Consider the following 15,537-nt stretch of genomic DNA (forward strand, 5'->3'; position numbering starts at 1 on the left):
ATAAAAAAAGTATGCTCCTCTGCTTCCTAATGAACCATAGCGATCGAGCTTTGCCTGAAAAAAATCTTACGCGTTCCTTTAGCTCTGCCTCCTTTTTTTTGGCATTGGACATTGGTAAACTTATCTTCCACGTAAGCCTGCACGCGCATGATTGACCAATTACAGCCATGTGGATGCTATGGCAGGATGAAAATTGCTTGCTAGAACATGTATATTTTTTTAAAGTTAAGTAGATGGTACGGACAGAGAAGAGAACCAATAAGAAGTTGCAGTAGTTCCAAGTCCCTTTGGTTAGCAGCAAGTTCAGTTCCTAAATGTTCAGAAGATTAGCTACAACTAAGAAGACTGTACCTTAGCATACGAAAACAACAACTATATATACATACGTGTCTGCTCCTTGAAAAACTCTATAGAAAGGGATAAAAAAAGTTGCAAATGCATGGTATAATCCAGGCTGCTTACCACCTCTACAGCAGCAGCTGGGACCAACAGGACAGCTTCCAAGACTTGTTGGTATCCACCGGGAACAAAGATGGACAGGCGACGATTTTGAGCAGGTTCAAAGAAGGGAAACTCTGTATGCCTTGACGCACAGATTCCTTCAGCTTGGGAACAGGAACAGGACAGATTCGAGAACCTTATAAATGACTTTACAAAACCAGATGAATTACATGGCTGGAGCTCCGTGATGACGCTGATAAAGATGGTCTTTACATACCTGAGCTGTAATGAGATATACTCCTGCTTTTGTTTCTCTGTCAATTGTTTCATTTGCATGCAGTTTTTCCTCTTCTGGCTTTGCTTGGAAAAGTTTCACAACACAAACTGGAGCTGTAATAAAGATGTAAAACCTGTTAAGTTTAATTCTTAATAACGTCTGTCGCCCTTTTTTGCTCTAAAGAACCAAATGAATAAGCAAGTACCCTCTGCAAATTAATTCAGCATTGCAAAATTAAGGTACGCAATTTGCGTACCCTCGAAAAAAAAAATTAGACGGCCATTGCAGAGTGAATAGTGTTGTCTTCCCTTACATATGGGCCCCGGGCGTGGTATTGATCATGTCCGTCCGAGTCACCTGAAGTATCATGAAGCATCTGACCAGTATCGGTGATACACACCCGGTAGTATTTTGCACTATCTGCAAGTGGTACACAGTAGCCACATTAACAAGTACAGCAAAAGTAGTAAAGCAGTGGCACAAGAGATAAATTACATTCATGAAAGAAGCATTGAATGGTTGATTTGAAATTAAAAATCTTACGGGGTGGTGGCCTCAAAGCTGACATGCAGGAGTTCCTCTCCTCTTCTTTTTTTTTTGCAGGGGCAGGAGTTCCTCTCCTCGGGCAAAAGAACCATGTCGTTTAATTCCTTTCTACAAAAATTATTAGCAAGTCATGTGGATGTCATCTGGATGCATGTTATGGCACTGTAAAAATTGCCTGTTTGAAAAGATATTCTTTCAATTTAAGTAAGTATAGTAGAAAAAGAAGGATTCACGCCGCTTACATCCTCTGCAGCACCTGGGGCCAACTCCAGCACAGAACACCGTACCCTTGAATGTAGCCACTAGGAACAAAGATGGAGAGAGGTAGGCGGCGACGATGGCCTCAGAGAAGGAACAAAGATGAACATCGTCGTCTTCCAACCAAAGGGCAGAGGGAATCAGAGGTCGAGACGGAATTACTCAGCCGCGGCCGTGACGTCCATAATTTCCACCTTGTTCCACTTCTGATCTCCATAAGAGACCAAAAATTCTGCACAACAGCTCAGCTGAATTTGACTTCTGGGGATGTGACAAATCTTGTGCGCATCCTCCCCTTGGCACCTCTCAATCAATATTAGACATCCAACAATTTTGAGTAGCATCAAAGCAGAAAGACTCTGTATGCTTCCAGGCAAAGATATCAATTTGGGGCAATGGCCAATTCCAATATCTTCTAGAGCAGTCAAATGTCCCAACCATTCCGGTAATATCTCCAGGCTTTTGAAGCTTATCAACCTCAGTTTTTTAAGGGCGGTGAGGTTCTTCGTGCTCTTAGGTACAGATGTCAAGTTGTCGCAATTGCCAATGGTAAGTGCTTCTAGAGCGGTCAGATGTCGCAACCAATCAGGTAATATCTCCAGGCCTTTGCACAATCTCAAGGACAACTTTTTTAGGGCGGTGAGGTTCTTCATGCTTTCTGGCAAAGATTTCAAGTTGCAAACGCTGATGATAAGTTCCTGTAGGCAAGTCAACGGTCCAAAACATTCAGGTAATGTTTCGAGGGCATAACACTTTATCAAAGTTAGCATTTTAAGAGCGGTGAGGTTCTTCATGCTTTCAGGCAGAGATGTCAGGTTGGGTAAATCCTCGATAAAAATATATTCTAGACAAGTCAACTGTCCCAACCACCCAGGCAATGTTTCCAGGCCTTTGCACTCTGTGAAGTACAGTTTGTTAAGAGCGGTGAGGTTCTTCATGCTTTCAGGCAAAGATTTTAGGTTGGGGATATCCTCGATAAGAATTTCTTCTAGGCAAGTCAACTGTCCCAACCATCCCCGTAATGCTTCCAGGCCTTTGCACTCTTTTACCAACAGTTTTTTAAGAGCGGTGAGGTTTTTCATGCTTTCAGAAAAATATGTCAGGTTGGGGCAATCACAAATGCTAATTTTTTCTAGATAGCCGAGGTGGCCCAACCATACCGGGAGTGTTTCCAGATCCTTCAACGAAAATAAATATAGGCTAGTAAGTGAGGTGAAGCATTGCATGACCTCGGGCAAAGCCCTCAAGCCACTGACAGAGTTTAAATCAAATTTCTCGAGGGTGGGAAAGTGTTGAAGTCTATCCCACTTGTCTTGAGAAAACTACACCCCTTTATAATCACCTCAGAAGGACGAATAGGCGATAAGAGTTTTCCAAATTCTCGTTCCGGCAAAACCGTGTCGCTGTTGTTCAAAATCCAAATCATACTTCTTGGGGGATATGGTACGAACTTCAACTTTTGGCAGTCACGTACCGCCAGATGATGCAAATTAGGGATTAGAAACTCTTGGCTTTCGTCACTTGACTTTGTTGTCCACCACTCCGCTAAATTTTCCATTTAATTCACTATCAGTGCTCTTAGTTTCAAACAAGGTCCGCCTTCTCCATAGAATTCCTTACCGATTTTTCTAATGTTGGGAATGTCTTCCAGATGCAGACTTCTTAAATTTGGAAGTGCCGCGATTGGAGGAAGACAATCACATGCTTCCAAATCAGCAAGAGTCAGTTCGCTAAGAAAAGGGAGGTAGAACGAGATGTGAAACATCCAGTTTGGGAAATCTTTGCTGCTATACCCAGTTAGCCAAAAGTTTTCAAGAGTGCGAGGAGGTACGAGCCTGCCCAGCACAGATTTACCTCGTTTATTTCCCCAGTGAAGTTTTAGTATTCAAATTTCTGATTTATCACGTAGTTTGACTCCATCTGCATCTTCTGGATTCCTGACATTATGAAGGCCTTCAAGTATCAGCTCTGAACAAGTCAATCCCGCAAGATGCACTATACTGCTGCATCCTGTAGTTGCTATCTCATGTACCTGATGCTCTACTGTTCCCACAAGATTTAGACGCTTTAAAATGGCGTTAACCTTTTCATGCAAATCAGGAGTTGCCATATCGATCACAAGCTGAGTGAGACTTGTCATTTCACCAATGCTATCAGGGAAGACATACATAGAAAATAGGTCATCTATGTGCAGTATTTGAAGTTTAAGGTCGCCAAATGAGGGAAACTCACTAAGCCTCAGACAATAAGACAAATAGAGACACCTCAGCTTAAACAACTTGCATAGTGACTCAGGCAATAGTTGGAGCCTAGCACAACTTGTTAGGTTCAAATATTCAAGCTCGGAGAGGTGATCAATGTTAGAGTAAATCCCAGAACACACACACGCGAGGGTGGATTCAGTTTGTTCTCTGAAGAACACTGACGAACAGGGAAAGGAGAGAGGAGACAGTATTTTGCGACGCGTACTACCGCATCCTTTTCCGTTTTCCTTCTTTTATTCAACTGCGTAACAAACTAGCTGCCCACGATCCAGAAATCCCGTGCCATCCCACGGCCTGATCGTGGCCAACAACTTACAGAGAAATATACGCTAGACCTATTCTGCCGCAGCATGAACTCAGCGTACTTCTGGCCATTATTCACAAAACCAAAACAACTAAACTGAAGTCTGAAAAAAAACTGGTTCAGTGTAACAGGTTAACACAACAATCAATACATTCAGGGAGTTCTTCGAGGTTATGACAATCTGAAAGATCTTGGTATTTCAAACGATTAATTTGGCAAAATGATCCTGGCAACACTGAAATATTGTAGCAACCAGAGAGGTTCACGAAGTCAAGTTTCTGATGGTGGCCGAAATCAATTGGCGGGTTTTCTAGCTCATGGCAATTTGATAGGTTCGGATGCTCTAAGCACGGGAAGCCAACATTATCGGGTAGTTTGGTGAGCTTTAAACAAATTAACTAGTTTAAGAATGAGAGTTGAAGAAGACTACCAAATTTATCAGGGAGCTTTTGGAGAGCACAGCAATCTGACATGTCTATGTGGTGTAAGCATGTAGGCTCATAGATTGACTCAGGCAACTCTTGGAGTACACAACACCCAGATAGGTTCAGATGCTCTAAATGCAGAAAGCTAGGTGAGGGAGTCCCGGATTAGGGGGTGTCCGGATAGCCGAACTCTTACCGTTGGCCGGACTCCTGGACTATGAAGATACAAGATTGAAGACTTCGTCCCGTGTCCGAATGGGACTTTCCTTGGCGTGGAAGGCAAGCTTGGCGATACGGATATGTAGATCTCCTACCATTGTAACCGACTCTGTGTAACCCTAACCTATCCGGTGTCTATATAAACCGGAGGGTTTTAGTCCGTAGGACGAACAACAATCATACCATAGGCTAGCTTCTAGGGTTTAGCCTCCTTGATCTCGTGGTAGATCCACTCTTGTACTACCCATATCATCAATATTAATCAAGCAGGAGTAGGGTATTACCTCCATCGAGAGGGCCCGAACCTGGGTAAAAACATCGTGTCCCTTGTCCCCTGTTACCATCCGCCTAGACGCACAGTTCGGGACCCCCTACCCGAGATCCGCCGGTTTTGACACCGACATTGGTGCTTTCATTGAGAGTTCCTCTGTGCCGTCGCCGTCAGGTAGGATGCCTCGACTCGTCTTTAAAGATGACACTATCACCAAAGGAGCCTTGGCCACTGGCCAGACTCTTCGGCTAGGCGGTTTTCTTATGACCGCTATTTCGGCCGCCGCGCCGACGATGACCTCTCGAGTCATCGAAACCAATCTCCATGTTAGTTTGGAACTTGCCGAATAGTTAGATCCGATCGAGCTCTCCCCCATAAACGAGCTCTTGGATCGCATCGCCGCCCTGGGAGTCGCCACAGATTACGACCGGATCGGGCCTAAAACCGATCTGAGAGAGATCAACTCTCCCCAGGCTACCCATCATGTTGCTGTGATAGAGGAGCAATGCGGCGATTATTCTTCTACCTTAAGGACTAGCTACGTCCGGATTCCCGATCCCTCCATGCCGGATTCCTGCGGAGGGACGGAGATCAAGCCCTGAACCTAAAGTCAGGCGGCGGGCCGGACTCATTGGATAACACTCAAAAATCCAAATTTCCCAGTTCGGAAACTTCTCGGCCCTTGAGTCCTAAATTGGACGGGGTTCCAGATTTAGTGCCACCCGCCCACCCAAACATTGGCGATCTCTCTCGAATTCGGCAAGAGCCTGCTGAAACAGTACATCATTACTGGGCCAGATTCCTCCTGGTTATGAACAGGATAAAGGACTGCCGAGAGGAGGACGCAATCCCAATTTTTTGCAATAATTGCACGGACAAGGGAATCCTAAACGCCATAAGTCGTCACAAAATTACACGCTTTGCTGACTTGGTGACCATAGTACAAAAGTACTGTGCGATGGAGAGCGCCTGGAAAACCGAAAGTAAAATTTGGGATAATCCGGCCCCGAATACATCCCTAGTCCGGAACAAAAGGGTGCATCATTATCAAGCACCTGGGTTGAATACCAAAAAACCAAAAACCCCTAAAGGGTACGGAACCGTACTGGAGGGTTGGCTAAACGGACCCTGCAAAATTCATAGCGCAGAGGGCGCCACTCCAACTCATAGCCTTCGAGCATGTTGGATACTACGGCAGGTGGCCAAAAGTGGCGAAGAGCTTCTAGCTTCAGAATCCCAGCCCAGCAACACCAGTACGGTGTTAACAGTCTTCGAGACTTTCGCATCAAATAACATGCGAAAACGACAACTCCGCAACCTTGCCGAAGTCTACCAAGTAGCAACAATAAATCCATGGAGTGACACGGCTATTACCTTCAATGCCAGTGACGAACCTAAATTCCGAACTGCCCGGGCACCTGCCGCATTGGTCCTTAGCCCGATAGTAGACGGCTTTCGCCTTACTAAGGTACTCATGGATGGCGGCAGCGGACTAAACCTCATCTATGAGGAAACCCTCCGAAAAATGGAAATAGACTGGAACCGCATTGAGCGAAGCAGCACAACCTTTAGAGGAATAATCCCCAGCCGGGAAGCATGCTGCACAGGAAAAATCACGCTGGACGTAGTGTTCGGCTCGCCGGACAATTACAGGTCCGAGGAGGTCACATTTCAAGTGGCCCCGTTCAACAGAGGATATCATGCTTTATTAGGACGAGAGGCATTCACAATTTTTCAAGCTATACCCCATTATGGGTACATGAAGCTTAAAATGCCCGGTCCCAACGGAATCATCACTCTCGCTAGTGATCCGAATATAGCACTCCACGCCAAAAATAAGACAGCCGCACTAGCCCTCGAGGCACTATCCGAAGCCCTAGTGGCCGAGGAACTCACCGCGATGCGCTCCACGGCGAACAGGGACGACGTGATACTTGATAAAAGATCCAATTCCACCTCTTTTAAACCAGCGGATGAAATAGTCAAATTCCAAGTCCACCCAACGGACCCTGCAAAGACGGCCTCCATCGGGGCACAATTAAACCCTGATGTAGACGCCGCACTACGAGGATTTCTACAAGAAAACTGGGACATCTTTGCCTGGCACCCTTCAGACATGCCAGGAATCCCACGTCAGCTGGCCGAGCACAGCCTAAACATCCTAAAAGGATTCAAGCCAGTCAAACAAGCTCTTCGGCGCTTTTCCGAACCCAAGAGACAGGCCATGGGAGAGGAGCTAGCCAAACTTCTGGAGGCCGGATTCATCAGAGATATAAAACATCCAGACTGGCTAGCGAACCTGGTGATGGTACCAAAGAAGGATAAATCCTGGCGCCTATGTGTTGATTTCAAAGACCTTAATAAGGCTTGCCCAAAGGATCCCTTCCCCCTCCCTCGAATTGATCAAATTATTGACGCTACAGCAGGACACGACTCATTGTGCTTCCTCGACGCGTACTCTGGCTACCACCAAATCAAGATGGCGGAGCCAGACCAAGCTGCAACAGCATTCATCACTCCATACGGCCCGTTCTGCTTCAACACAATGCCCTCTGGGCTCAAAAACGCCGGCGCAACATATCAGCGCATGATCTAGACATGTCAAGCAAATCAGATCGGCAAAACAGTGGAAGCATATGTAGATGACGTGGTCGTCAAAACCAAACACGCCGAAACTCTAGTAGACGACTTGCGGCTCACATTCGACAATCTTCGAAAATATGACATCAAGCTCAATCCGGAAAAATGCGTCTTCGGCGTTCCAGCCAGAAAGCTCCTGGGCTTCATTGTGTCCGGTAGAGGAATTGAAGCAAACCCAGCCAAGATTCGAGCTCTGTCACAATTGGATACTCCAAAAGACCTCAAACAAATACAAAAACTGACGGGATGCGTAGCGGCTCTAAGCCGCTTTATCTCCCGTTTAGGAGAAAAGGCATTACCTCTTTACCGCCTCCTCCGCCGCACCGAGCACTTCGAGTGGACGGATGCCGCCACGGCCGGACTCGAAGAAATAAAGGCCATTTTGGCAACAAATCCGGTCCTGGCCGCGCCCAACGTGGGCAAACCAATGCTATTATATATCGCCGCAACACATCAAGTTGTCAGCGCGGTGCTCGTTGTCGAGCGAGAAACGGACGGGCACCGGTTCCCTGTTCAAAAACCGGTTTATTATGTGTCCACTGTCCTAACTCCATGCAAGTCCTGGTACCCACACTATCAAAAGATAGCATATGCGGTGTTCATGGCATCCCGGAAGCTGCGACACTACTTTCAAGAGTGTTTGATAACGGTAGCCTCCGAAGTACCTCTAAACAACCGCAACGCGACGGGCCGGATTGCTAAATGGGCCATAGAGCTCCTTCCATTCGACATAACTTATAAGCCACGACGAGCTATTAAGTCGTAGGTTTTGGCCGACTTCGTGGCCGAATGGACTGAAGCCGAACTCCCTAAAGAGTACGGCGCATACTCCAATTGGATCATGCACTTTGACGGCTCCAAAACGTTGGCTGGCCTGGGGGCTGGCGTCGTCCTGACGTCCCCAACCGGGGACACAGTCCAATATGTCCTTCAGATAATGTATACGGACTCCAACAACGCAGCCGAATACGAGGCCCTTCTGCACGGCCTCCGGATGGCAGTCTCCATGGGCATTCAACGCCTAGAGGTGCGCAGGGATTCAAACCTCGCAATATCTCAAATAAACGGAGACTTTGACGCCAAAGATCCGAAAATGGCAGCATACCGCAATGCGGTCCTAAAAATGTCAGCACGGTTCGAAGGGCTCGAATTTCATCATATAGCCCGGGATAACAACCAGGCGGCGGATATATTGGCACGCATCGGTGCAAAACACGATGCCGTCCCACCCAATATCTTTTTGGAACGGATGTTCAAGCCATCCGTACTATGGTAAGGGGAGTCCGGCAATAACAATCCGGACCCAACCGCACCGCCTGACGCCGAACACTCTGACACAACCGGAGGCTCCGCCCCCGAGATAACACCCTCTGCTCACGAAATAATGGCGGTTATCGCCCCGTGGACGGAACCATTCCTAGCCTACCTAACTAGGCAGGAACTCCCCGAAGACCAAAATGAGGCTCGCTGCATAGTACGGCACTCTAAAGCCTATAAAGTCCATGAGGGAGAGCTTTATAAGAAAAGCACTACCGGAGTCCTTCAAAGGTGTATCTCCGAAGAGGAAGGGCGAAACCTCCTGGCTGAAATTCATGCCGGACTGGGTGGGCACCACGCCGCAGCCCGGGCCCTTGTAGGCTAGGCCTTCCGTACAAGATTTTATTGGCCGACAGCCCGGGCAGATGCGCAGGACTTAGTCCAACGATGCGTCGGTTGCCAGCTTTTTGCTAACCAAAGCCACATGCCACCCACCGCCCTTAAAACTATACCCATCACCTGGCCGTTCGCGGTATGGGGGCTTGACATGGTTGGACCCCTCAAGGGAGGAACCCACAAGCAAAAATACCTATTGGTCATGGTGGACAAATTCACCAAATGGATAGCGGCCAAACCAGTTAAAACGGCCGAATTCGGACCAGTGATAGACTTCATATCAGGGGTAGTGCACCGTTACGGTGTCCCCCGCAGTATAATCACTGACAATGGCACCAACTTCACGGCCAATGAGGTCAAATCATGGTGCAAAAACATGGGCATCAAGCTCGATTATGCCTCAGTCTATCACCCTCAAACCAACGGCCAAGTCGAACGGGCAAACGGTCTAATCACGAGCGACATTAAACCCAGACTAGTGCGGTCCCTCAAGGAATCTAACACGCACTGGGTCGAGGAGCTCGACTCCGTACTCTGGGGGCTGCGGACCACGCCGAATCGTACTACCGGATTTACACCATTCTTCATGGTGTACGGCGCAGAGGCAGTCTTGCCCTGCGACATAATACATGACGCACCTCGCGTACGCATGTATGAAGAAAGAGAAGCCGAGCTCGATCGGCAGGACAGTTTGGACGCATTGGAGGAGGAGCGCGACGTGGCAAAAGCTCGTTCCGCATTCTATCAACAGCAGGCTCGAAGATATCAAAGCAGGGAAGTACGGGCCAAAGCTTATAACATTGGCGAACTAGTTCTACGCCTGCCGGACAAGAAAAAGGACAAACTCAAGCCCAAATGGGAAGGTCCCTTCATCATCGACCAGGTCCTGACCGGCGGAGCATACCGTCTGCGAAACGCATCGGATAACCGACTCGAGCCGAACCCATGGAACGCAGCCCGTCTACGAAGATTCTACGCCTAAGTGCAGGACTCCAAGTTCGTCTCTTTCCTCCGTCCGCATTCTTTATTTTTGCTTTTTGCTGTCTTTTATTTCTCTCCTTCCTCCTTCTTCTTGTATCCTTTAGAGGCTCGTTTGCGCTTTTTCCGCACACACTTGACGCGCTATCCGCGCTCATTAAACCTGGGGGCTTGTTTAACAGAAGCTTATTTATACGGGCTTCATACCCAATACATGCGTTAAACTTCCGCATATACCTTTTATTCACCATTATATGCATTGATATGACTTAAGTTTTGGCCAAGCTGGGTTGCCTGGCTCCTGTGCTTACCCCTACGTTCCCGATTGTTCGGCTAGGTGGTAAAGGGAGCACCTCTGTGATTGTTACTGCCGGGTCAGCCGGATGTGTACCTCAGACTGGGTGAAGCCGAAAGCTAGCGTTCTTAAGGGAATATTCGGTCGGTGAATTGAAAGATGATTTTTAACTTTTTACCCATCTGCCCCCAGATGATTTTCTGCTTTCATAGGAGCTTTGACATGCACTTTAGGGCATGCATCCCAGCAAAAGGAACCCTTAACGGAACTATTCTCCCTGGAAGATGTTTCTTACTACCCATGTAATATAACATAACTAGTTGGGCACTTGTCTGATACAGCAACAATGACCCCTACGCCTTGTCTCCATGCATACCACGGTTCTTATATAACCACGAAGGTATTCGGACACACTCCGGACTATTGGGTCCGGAGGTCGAAGCGAAAAAGTCCGCTACGACAAACGATCTACAATCCGGCTAGAAGACATTTTTTTCATGTCATATTTTTACATAGTCAACTTGACTCATTGTATTCCTCCTCAATGCCATCTAATAGGCTATCTAATTTACAATCTTGCTGGGAATACTTGGCGGCCAATTCTACTTGGCCGTACACTAAGCTTACAGGGATCTCCATCCCATCCGGCCCCACAGGTCCGACCTCGGCCATATGGTTTGGGTCAGCCTTCGTGTACCGCGTCTTCACCATGGCCCAGGCCTCCCTGGCGCCTTGACGGCAGGCCGATATATTCCATAGCCGGAAGCGCCACCGTGCCCCTTGAAGCCGCTCCGCCAGCTCCCCATTGCCTTCGGGCAGGGAGATAGATGGCCACAAGGCTTGGCCGATGCCTTTCATCACCTGCCGGACTCGTTCGTGCAGCTGACGCAATTCGGGAAGAAGATCACCCGAAGAATTGGGCATCTCCTCCTCAGGACGACCTGTGAGCAAACCTACATACATGTTTATGTTAGTCGCCTTCCTCGCCGAACTCTTTCAAAGTTCTCTCAAGCACTTACTGAAAATGCCGTGACGAAGCCACCGATTCTCCTTTACGGAGTCAGATAACTGGGCACGAACGTCCTTCAGTTCCTCACCCAGCTTGGTGTTGGCGTCTTGGAGGTTATTCTTCTCCTGCTGCACCCTCGTAAGCACGCTCTCGCCGGCCTTTAACTGGCGTAAGAGCTGTTGCTTGTCCGGATCTAGTCCGGTGCCATCTGCAATGTTTTTGTCAGCTTTACACACCCGCCGCACTTCATAAACTATTTATTTTTTAAAACAAGCATATATTACCAGAGGGGGTCTCTGTGGCTCCCCCCGTAGCGGCTAGTGCGGCCTCAAGATGGGCCCTGCACTCTTCAAGCTCCTGAGACAGTCGGGTATTCTTTTCTGTAAGATCCTGCATAACAAATGATCCTTAAATCAGTTATTCTAACTATTTTAAGTCTCGGGGGCTACTGGCACATATAACTGTCAAATTTCCTTACCCGTATGTCCTTCACATATTGCTCCGTGGCTCTGGCTAGTCCATCTTGAGCGGCAGGAGGTGCGCATATCCCAAATCAAAGGCATTCAAGGCCTCTTGGGAGAAACACGCGTCACGAAGAACTGTCCGGCGGCGCCTGTGGTTCAAGGCGCTCTCCACCTCGGAGTTGGTGGCGGACAACCTGTCGGCATCCTCTGTCGGAGGAGCATCCGACGCACGTCTCGTGCTCGCCTCAGCCTCCGGACCCGGCTTTGAAGCTTGTCCGGTGAAGGTTCGATCGGCAACCTCTCCGGACTCAGTCCGGCGAGCGCTCTTTTTCCTGAAAAGGGTACCAGCGTTAGTACGCCTTCCAGGAATCAATCCTGGGAGTATGGTGACATGCCATACCGTTGCGGCGGAGTTTCGATCCGGACCGCACTTCTTTTTAGCCTGCGGGGTCGCACTGCCCTTTGTTGGCCAGCCGCCGCAGGCTCGGCTTCCTGCCTCGAAGGTACCCCCTGCGAAGCACCATTGGTATACGGTGATCAAAAATAAGCATGGATGGGTCGTTATCAGGGTTTTGGGATCTCGGTCTCATTTACCTGGGAGGCTGGAAGTATTCCGGGGTAATCAGCCGTAATGGCGACCAACGCATTGTCGATGCTAAGTTGGTGGAATACCCCGTCGATCAACTCCACCTTTATGTCCGGATCCTCTTCGGAGGTCGGATTGAGGGACCGTTCCGGATCCTCGGGTTGTGGGGGCGGGCTATGTATCTTCTCCACAGTCCGGCGCAGTTCCTGCGCAAATACCATGAAATGAGATATTTAACTACGGGAACATGGATCGGACAGGTCACAAAGATGTTTGCTTACCCAGCTTCGAGTATTATTCGAAGAAAACTCCTTCAGTGGGTTGACACGGAGGAAATCCTCCTCCTCTCCTTTGTACATGGCAGACAAGATCTTCACCAGTTCGGTGACCGATCCTGGCCCTTTGCGGCCATGGCGGGTGGGATCGTCCTCCCCGTTGAAGTCCCACATGGGGTGGCCCCTGTATTGGAGCGGCTGCACTCCCCTCATAATGCAGATTGCCATGACTCCTGTCATGGTCAATCCGGCATGAGCCAGTAACCTTATTCGGCTCATCAAATAACGGACATCCCGGTCATCTTCTCTCCGGGGGCTCCGAGGGTGCCAGCTTAGGCGCTTCTTCAGAGGAGTATTGCTGAACTCCGGAAGGCCGATCCGAACAGGATCCGACAGCGGGATGTCCTCCATGTAAAACCATTCCAAAGGCCAGTCTTCGGACGCCTTCTTTGGGGTTCCAGATAGGTATCCGGTCCCGGCGATGCGCCATAGCTCGGCTCCGCCCACTTGATATATTGACCCCTCATGAGAACGGGGTACTAGGCAGAATATTCTCTTCCACAGTCCGAAATGAGCCTCGAAGCCCAAGAATAGTTCGCAAAGGGCCACGAAGCCCGCAATGTGCAGGATGGAGGCAGGAGTAAGGTGGTGCAATTGGAGGCCGTAGAACTCCAAGAGCCCCCGGAGAAACGGATGGATGGGAAATCCGAGGCCTCTTACTAGATAAGATATGAAGCATACCCGCTCTCCTTTAGAGGGATCGGGGACGCTCTCCGCTTGCTTTCCGCCCTTGTAGGTGGCAAGTCCGGCTCAAACCGGAACCATGAAGGCCGGGGGGAGAAATCCCTTGGTTTGGAGTATAACTAGCTCGCTATGCGGGACGGAGCATCTCTCCCAATTTCCTGGCTGAGGGCTGGGAGCGCGAGAAGAGGAGCCGCGTCGACTGTCCATGATGGAATGGGCTTTGGTCAGAGGCGCTCTGATGAAAGCTTGCAAAGGGGGGATGGTGTGACTCAGATCTAGATCCTTGCCCCTTTTATAGGCGGCTCATTTGCGCGGCTAGGGGGGTAATTGTAAAAATACCCTGGCTGTTCGCATTCATTCAAACACGTGGAAGATGGCCATTATTGGGCATAGAAGCCGAGGAGCGCAGCATTTATCAGAAGCCGGACACTATTCAACAAGTATATGGAATTTGGAGAAGAACCCGCCTCACAATGCCGAAGACAATCAACGTGCTGGACTCATCATCATTGAAGCCTGGTTCGGGGGCTACTGAGGGAGTCCCGGATTAGGGGGTGTCCGGATAGCCGAACTCTTATCGTTGGCCGGACTCCTGGACTATGAAGATACAAGATTGAAGACTTCGTCCCGTGTCCGGATGGGACTTTCCTTGGCGTGGAAGGCAAGCTTGGCGATACGGATATGTAGATCTCCTACCATTGTAACCGACTCTGTGTAACCCTAACCTATCCGGTGTCTATATAAACTGGAGGGTTTTAGTCTGTAGGACGAACAACAATCATACCATAGGCTAGCTTCTCGGGTTTAGCCTCCTTGATCTCGTGGTAGATCCACTCTTGTACTACCCATATCATCAATATTAATCAAGCAGGAGTAGGGTATTACCTCCATCGAGAGGGCCCGAACCTGGGTAAAAACATAGTGTCCCTTGTCTCCTGTTACCATCCGCCTAGACGCATAGTTCGGGACCCCCTACCCGAGATCCGCCGGTTTTGACACCGACACTAGGATTATCAGGTAGTTTGGTGAGCTTTGAACAACTTGACAAGTTTAAAAAAGAGAGTTTGCGAAGGCTACCAAATTTATCAAGGAGCTTTTGAAGAGCATGATAATCCGACATGTCTAGGTGGTGTAAACATGTAAGCTCACAGATTGATTCAGGCAATTCTTGGAGTATACAACACCCGGATAGATTGAGGAAAAAGAGATGAGAGAGCTCCCCAAGTGATGCAGGTAGCTTAATGAGGCTGCTGGTGCCAGATACGTCCAAATAGCAAAGTTTGCTGAGGTGACCAATACTGTCAGGCAACATTTCAAGCAAGGAGTTGGACAAAATAAGAATTTCAATGTTCTGAAGTTCATGAAAATACTTAGGAAGTTATGTTATTGGCCAGCATGTGGCATCAAGATACCTAATTAGCTTTAATTGATTAACAGAAGATAGAAGAACCACAATACCTGGAGCAGATTGACCTTTAGCTGAATGTCCACTTAAGTCCAAGACACGTATGTACTTGCATGGAGAGAATGCCTTTTTTGGTAGTTGCAGCTTCACAAAATCCCTAAAGTGGAGGGATCTAAGCTTGCGTGGAATATATTTGAAAACCTTAGGATCATTCGTGAAGTTGATTAAGTGTGCATGTCGGCCGTAAGGAGATATTTTCCGGCTGGCACTGTTGGTAGCATCCAACACAACGAAATCATCAACAACAATTATTGATGCAAGTGAAGGAAAGATGCCCTAGAGGCAATAATAAAGTTATTATTTATTTCCTCATATCATGATAAATGTTTATTATTCATGCTATAATTGTATTAACCAGAAACACGATACATGTGTGAATACATAGACAAAACTTAATGTCACTAGTATGCCTCTACTAGACTA

The 15,537-nt window shown here is 48.2% G+C and overlaps 1 pseudogene; it reads right to left on the reverse strand.

The window, feature by feature from the left end:
* Positions 1-467: 467 nt before the first annotated feature.
* The window catches only part of LOC119310688, a 42,909-nt pseudogene continuing 27,839 nt past the window's right edge, over positions 468-15,537 (reverse strand).

Source organism: Triticum dicoccoides, chromosome 5B, assembly GCF_002162155.2.
Source record: "Triticum dicoccoides isolate Atlit2015 ecotype Zavitan chromosome 5B, WEW_v2.0, whole genome shotgun sequence".
Lineage (NCBI taxonomy): Eukaryota > Viridiplantae > Streptophyta > Magnoliopsida > Poales > Poaceae > Triticum > Triticum dicoccoides.